Source organism: Balaenoptera physalus, assembly GCF_965194825.1.
Source record: "Balaenoptera physalus genome assembly, chromosome: 12".
In the NCBI taxonomy this organism is placed as follows: Eukaryota; Metazoa; Chordata; class Mammalia; order Artiodactyla; family Balaenopteridae; genus Balaenoptera; species Balaenoptera physalus.
In genome coordinates this window covers 44,379,147-44,386,611 of record NC_138897.1, presented here as the reverse complement: position 1 = coordinate 44,386,611, position 7,465 = coordinate 44,379,147, and positions in this window count along the sequence as shown.

Genomic DNA, 7,465 nt, shown 5'->3' with positions numbered 1-7,465 from the left:
GAGGTGAGAACCACTGCAGGTGGGCAGACCGGGGTGTCATCTGGGCCTGAACAGGCTGAGGGGCAACCAGCTGCTTTCTATAAATCCTTCTCAGCTCCCCTGGTTTAGGCCTCTGTGTACCAGGCGGGTGTGTAGGGTAGCATGAAGTCTAAAACACAAGTCTGAATCCTTGAGTGTGGGGACTGGCAGGGGTCTCTCCCCTACATAACTGCAGAGTCAGAGGCCTAAGCAGGGGGACAGAACCCACAGCCCCCGCTCAGCACCAGATTCAGGACCAGATGCTGGACTCCAGCCCAGGGCTTGCTCCTTTCTGCCAGCTTCTATTGGAGCCTTGAGGACTTTGAGGGTTTCCCTATCTCCAGTTTTTGGGGGTCCCAAGTTATGTCAGAGACCACACCTCATCTCCCCTCTGTGCATAAAATCTGCTGTAATCTCTGCAAATGAAGGCAGCTGGGGGAGGGGATGAGTGGGAAGAGGGGGCGCCAGGGGCACTTATGGGGAAGGCAGGGGAGCACCCCAGGAGCTGGTTCATTAGGGGAAGCAGAGAAGATCTCTGGGGGTCCCTGAGAGATTTCAGAATCCCTTCCTCACTATCTTACTTTTCTCCTCATCATGGAAAAATTGCTCAGAAGGCAATAAAAACAAGGTGTTCTAATTAAACAGATTTGTTTACATGCTGTGACAAGAAAAACTAATTCAATCTGATACACTTTACATTCCTGCTGTACTTTTTCTCCTTTCCTTTATATAAACCTAACCATTTTTAACTGGTATTGTACTTAAGCATCTTAAAAAGTGTCCTTGATTAAAAGAAGATGAGCAATTTCCTACTTCCCACAGCTTTCAAAGGGTGGTGTCAACAGGGCGGGTGGTGGGTAAGGCTCTGAGATTTCACTTGCCATTTCTCATGACAGTTCTTGCCACGTGACTCCCGGAAACATAAGCTCTCCTGCTAGGCTGGAGCCTTCGATGGGTTTCTCACCGTGACCAAGGCAGAGGACAAGGGTGCTGGGAGCAGGGGCTTCCCTGATCTGAAGTCCCTGCACCCGAGAAAGAGTAGGGCCATCAGAGTAGGTCCTGCCCAGGAGGACGGTGGCCCCAACACTCTTGCAGAGTCTGCTGGTGTCCTGAGAGAGTCCACAGATAGAAGCGGGCATGGAGAAACTGAGAGGCATATTCGTAATAATAATGTCATAATCATGATGATGATTGTCACAACAAAAACAACATTATGTGGGAGCAACTGGGATGTTTAAGTTATTATAGAATAAACTTTCTATCAATTAAAACTGTCCAAGAGAGAATCAAGATGACCCTATGTCAACTCCTATCTGGGGATGTCTGAGCAGAAGCCAGGCTACCAGCCTTCCGGTGTTCCCTGAAAAGAATCTTTGGGGTAAGAGGCCTGGCTAGTTTCTCACCACTCCTAGATTCTCAGAACTGGTAACAATCTGGCAGCTTCTGGAGAGTAGGGACTCTGTCTTTCTAATCTTCAATCCCTTGTACCTTAGCCAGTCCTGGTGTGTGTGTGTGTGTGTGAATATTTGTAGATGTGAATTGAGAGCATCTGTTCTGGACACGGGCCTCCTTTGTTCTGACCTCCTTGCCTTCATCCAGGCTGTGTCCTTCACCTGGGAAACCTTCCTCCATTCGCTCATCCTATCAAAATAGAATGCAATCCTTTGAGCCACTCAGTCTCACACTCCCCTGACCTGTACTTTTCATGCATTCATTTTTTACATTTCTGACCAGTTCCGTGTTACTCAGCCTGCCATTTAATGGTGGTAGTTAGTAAATGCCTTTTAACACAGTCTTGTCCCGCAACTGAGCTAAGCCTTCTTTTCCTGTCTTTTCAACAGCACCCTGTGTTGTCCTGGAGAGACATGAGTGGTAGTTAGGATATCCTCACTGATGGGCTTGGTGTGCGTAACCATTTGAGAATCCCCTCCTCCCTTCCTGCCTGCCTTCTTCCCTTCTACTCTGTTCATTCCATGAATATTTAATGGACACATCAGCACAAGGTCCCATGGAGACTCAAACACAAAGGAAGTAGGATTTCTCTGTGTTATTACACTGATGGTGGAGAGTCCCAGTCCTGAGTGTTAATTTGGAGCGGGGAGAGAGGAAGCCCTTAGGTCTGAGGTCGGGGCAGGAGCCTGCCGGCACAGTCCACCTTCAGACTGTGGTCTTTGTTTGGCTCCCTCCTTGCTCTTTTCTGCCCTGCTGTGCCCTCTACCACCCAGAAACCCTCCTTCCAGTAATCCCAATGTAAGTGTCTTGGGCTACTGCTCAAGATAAAAGTGGGGTGACCACCTAGAGGGGTGGGATGGGGAGGGTGGGAGGGAGGGAGATGCAAGAGGGAAGAGATATGGGAACATATTGTATATGTATAACTGATTCACTTTGTTATAAAGCAGAAGCTAATGCACCATTGTAAGGCAATTATACTTCAATAAAGATGTAAAAAAAAAAAAAAAAGTGGGGTGAAAACCCTAGAATTAGACTCTCTTTGAAGGAAATGTGGCTCTGCTGGGCCTCATTAGGCTATATCTGCCCTGATGGGGTATATGCCATAAAGTTCTGCAGTAGGGCAGTGATTCCACAAAGAGAGGCCAGGAAGAGAAAAAGGCATGAAGCCTGTTCTCCCTGTTTGCCTGCGCTAGCTCCCCTTCCCATGTAGGATCTAGGGAGGGCTTTCCTTTGCTGCACCCCACATTCTCATAGCCACGTATTTAATGGTTGTGCTACTTTATTTCTTCAAAAAGATTTATTGAGATCCTACTATGTGCTGGGCATCATGCTGGATGATCTGATGATCTAATCCGTGATTCGGAACATTTGGCCTAGCCTCAAATCCCACTCTTCCCCTACCAAGCCCACCCAGCCCAATGAAGCCATCCACTGCCTTCTACTGGTCTCACATCTTCATTCTGCCTTCAAATGCTGGCTCCCTCAACTTTCTTCTCCTGATCTAACGAGTCTCCAATCACAATTCAGAGCCCTCTACACTGTATATCTCCCATTGGCCCTCCAGATCCATTGCTCACTTGCCCTCTGCCCTGAAGGATGCCCTGTACATCAGCAGGCACGTGAGCCCTCTGGCTTCCGGTTGGTTGGGCCAATAAGGAAGGAATTAATGTGGAGTCAAGGTGTTTCCTCTCCTCCTTCCCTCCCTTGGGACCACATTGCCTGTCACTGTAAGGTCCTGCCCCCGTCAGTGCTCTACACAAGCCTCTCTCCCTTTCAGTGCCCCTGACCCCTCCCTCTCCTCATCCCTTTAGTCTGAGGCCCGTCACAGCTCCACTGCTGCTCTTGCTGGCCCTCCTTTTGCTTCCTCGTCACCCTACCTGCCCCATTGTAATAAATGCTCTGCAAAGAAACCCTCTAATTTGAGTGTCCCATTCTTCCCTGGAAGGGCCCTGACATACATCCCCAATATCTATCTTCCAGGTCTTACTCTCTCTTCTTGTTCTGGAACTGCTATAGGCCTTCTTAAATTTGGAACACATCTAAAAATGTTCTCTGTATTCATTAAAACAATCATAATGCTGACATTTCCCTTGTCTCTCCTTCTAGATCATCAACTGTTCAGAAGAGGGCCTGGGAATTTTTTTCTCATATCTTTTCTAGGACTGGGTAGAAAGTAGGTGCTCCAACAAGTGCCTGTTGGTGGAGAGGTGACTTGTTACATTAGTGAGGTCAGGGTGGAGGGTCATGGGCTTGGAGTCAAATTTCAAATTCAAAGATAGGATTCAAACCTTTCTTCTCTTTTCAGGGGGCTAGGCCACCTTGGCCACATCATTGCTCTTAGATCCTTAACTTGCAAAATTGAGATGATAATACAAGTTACTGCACCTCTCCAGATCTCATTTTCATCATTAAGAGAAGTGTAGTTGTGGTAGTGATTTTATAAGGATTCAATAAAATCTGATATGAGAACTTTTTACTCTATGCGTTTGAATTAAATCTGGAGACACAATTTGTGGCCAAATATTGAAAACTTACAAGTTGATGCAAAAATATGAAAACTGCGCATATATGCTACCATTGCTAACAGATACCATTTAATGTTTTGTGTAAGAGTTTTATTAATATTTTCTCATTTAATTGTATGCAGTAAGCACTACTAACCCTATTTTATGGAGGAGGAAACTAGTCTTAGACATTAAAGAACTTGCTTGAAGCTGCAGAGTAAGGAAGTAACAGAGTCCAAGTTTATACTCAGGGTGTCACCTCCAGATCAGGGCTCCTGATCCTGGCTGTGTGATTTGCCTCAGTGGGACTTAGCCAGAGCCTTCAGGCAGTGATGTCTCCAGGAAGTCATCTTCCACCTTCCACGTGTACTGTGTACTTGCTTGTTGTATGCATCTCCAGGAGGGAGGTTTTTCATCTGGAGCTTTCTTTTAGAGCCCTCTGGGCTGGGAGGTGTGGACAGCCGAGAGGAAGCGGGAGGGAGACGTTAAAGAACATCCTTCTTTTGTTACAGCCTCATCCTCCAGTTGAACTCCTGGTTTTGTTCTAGGCTATAGAAAGGAATCCCAATAAAATCTTGGAGATGTAGACAGTCACCAGAGATCAATCCATTGGTATATGTACACAGAGAAACTGACCTGGTGGGATGTCCAGGGGTTTTGAAAAGAGATTCATCAAAGTATCTAGACCATAATGTACGGATGTCAGGAATTTTATAATAGGAGCTTCATTGTATTAGTTATAGACTGACTCTGACAATATGCCCTTTCCTTGGTGGCAGCCAAGGCAGTATAACATTTTGAGCTGTTGTCATTATTTGTCCACCTTAATGTACATGGGTCTCAGCCTCTGGTTGGTGCTGTTAGGGCCAGCAGACCCCAAAGCCAGAATAGGCCACAATACAAAGCTTTATTTAGCAAGGACACATTTTTGTTGCAGGGTTGACCAATATAGACCAAAGTCCAGGGATTGGTCAGACTCTGTATAAATTCATCTGAGTTCAGAGTGACACCTGCCTAGTTCTAAAGCAAATTTAAGTACCAGACGACTCAGTAGCCTAACCCCCATGAATCCAACAGGGTAATGGGGTATTAGGGAGAGGGGAGGATGAACTTAAAAGTAGGGACCAGGGTCTGGGGCTCAGACCAGAGAGACGTAAGTCAGAGTAGGGTACTCAGGACAGACTCTCACAGCAGCTGCAAGGAGGGCATTAAAATGGGTTTTAGGACAGGTGCAGTTGCCCTCTGCCGTGTAATTTAGTACCTGTGTCATGGGTGCCGATCCACAGAAGCTGAGCGGGGTTACTGTGTCTCTGAAGCTCACAGACTGAATACCATTCTTAGAGGACAGGAATCTGAATGGAAGAGCAGGCCTGCTTGGGATTCTCCAAACTAAGGGATAAGGTGCACAGACACATGCAATTATCACACAGTGGTCTATGATACTGAACTGCTGGTCTGGAATGCTGGTTACGCTTTGTAACTCTGGAGTTATACTGCTGTCATTCAAATTTTACCAACTAGTTCTGGTTATCTATTGCAGAGAATCATAAGGGAAAAAACTCATATTTTATTGGTTCTCTGGATTGGCTGGGCTCAACTGGATGGTTCTTGTTTGAGGTCTCTTTTGTGGTTGTAGTCAGATGGTGGCTGGTGTTAGCGTTAACTGAAGGCTCAATTGGGCTCTGTTTCCAAGGTGGAGCCTTTAATTACATGTCTGGGACCTTAGTGGGCATGGCTACAATAGCTGAGGACCTCCTAAGCATCTTTCTTTTCCTGCATAGCCTCTCCATGTGGCTAGCTCGGGCTTCCTCACAGCATGTCAGTCTCAGGGTAGTTGGACTTGTTACATAGTGGCTGGTTTCTCCTAGAGGAAGTGTTTGCAGAGGCCTGGGCAGACTGTGTAAGGCTTCTTATGATCTAGCTGCAGAAGTCACAAGCCACCACTTCTGCAAGACTCTTGTTGGTCAAAAGTGAGTCACAGAACAATCCCCATTTCAAGAAGATGAGTCCACACAGGGGTGTGAATGCCAGTGGGTATGATTCATTGTGGGGCCATTTCTGAGGACTAGTTATAACATATCTTATCAGTTGTGTGAATGTGGACAAGGTATAGAGCACTCAGTACTTCAGTTTCTTCATCTGTGGATTGGGAAAGGAAACTATAATGCCTACTTCCCAGGGTTGCTTACATATTAACATACATATGTCAAGGGATTCTTACAGGGACTAGCACAACTAAGGGGTTCAACCACTTCTGGAACTTATTACTCATTACTTACTACTCATGCTTTGATCAAGCATTTGAATTTCTCCCTAATATTTTAGTATGTCTGTGTCTTGTCTTCCCAGCCAAGCTGTAAGCTCCTTGAGGTCAAAGATTATCCTATACTTTTCTCTTTAAATTTCTTTTAGTTGCCCTCAATAAATGCCAACTGAGAGCAACTGAGAAGGAAAAAGAGATAAGGGAGCTGGGGACCATGCAAACAAGCTCGGGCATCTTTTATAATTTTCTCTGGGTTCAGCATAGCCCCCAAGCTCCCGAAGAGCTGACCTTTGCCTTTTCTGGAAAAAACTAATAAGTTTTCTGAGACTGTAAAGGGGCATTATTAATCTAGTTAATAGATTGCACTGTTTTTATGAGGACTTTAGCCCATTAATTGTTTCCATGCAAATGGATGCCGTTAATTACAAATTAATCTTATCTTTTTGTTAAGGCAGGGCCATCAGGACCTCCACTTGGCAATACTTGTTGGCACTTGATATGAATCAATGCTTATACTTGAAAGTAATAAAACTGCATTTCTTTAAAGATGGTTAATAAATCAGATCTTCATTAGTGCAGATAGACCAGACCCACTACTTGTCTAGTTTAAAGAGGTTGTAATTCATTACTGTGATTCATGTGTTGCCCTGGGGATGGTGGCCAGTGGGGTAGGGCACATAGTAGGAAGTTAAAAAATCCTGTATTTTTCAGTTTCTCCCACAGTGGGAGGCTGTCCACTAGTCTTTCTCCTCATCATAAAGCATCATTTAGATACTCTCCAGCCTTAGTACCACTTTTCACGTGGTCATACAGGACCTTAAAGAGGAAGCATAACCTTCTAGCAAAGCCTGTTGCTTTTATGGTACGTTTAAGCTGGGAGATCGTGTCCTCAGTTGAGAAACTAGGGGTTGGGGACATCAGAAGCACTGTTGGGGTCAGAGCGATGGCTTGTTTAGCAGGTGCTTGTTACTGGTGGAGGCAGTTGGATGGGGACTGTCTGTCCTCCCTGTGTCATCTGCCAGCGCATGTTGTACAAACAAATGGGCGATGTGAACCACCTTTTCCCCAGGACCCATTAGTGATCCATTTTCCAGTGATACCTCTAAACCATTTCTCAGCCTGTTACTCTTCACTCTTCACAGGCACGTTTGTTTTTTTCCCTTTGCAGGAGAGCTGGTGCCTCCTCATCATAGTTATTGCCAGCCTTGGACTGGGCTTCCACCCACCT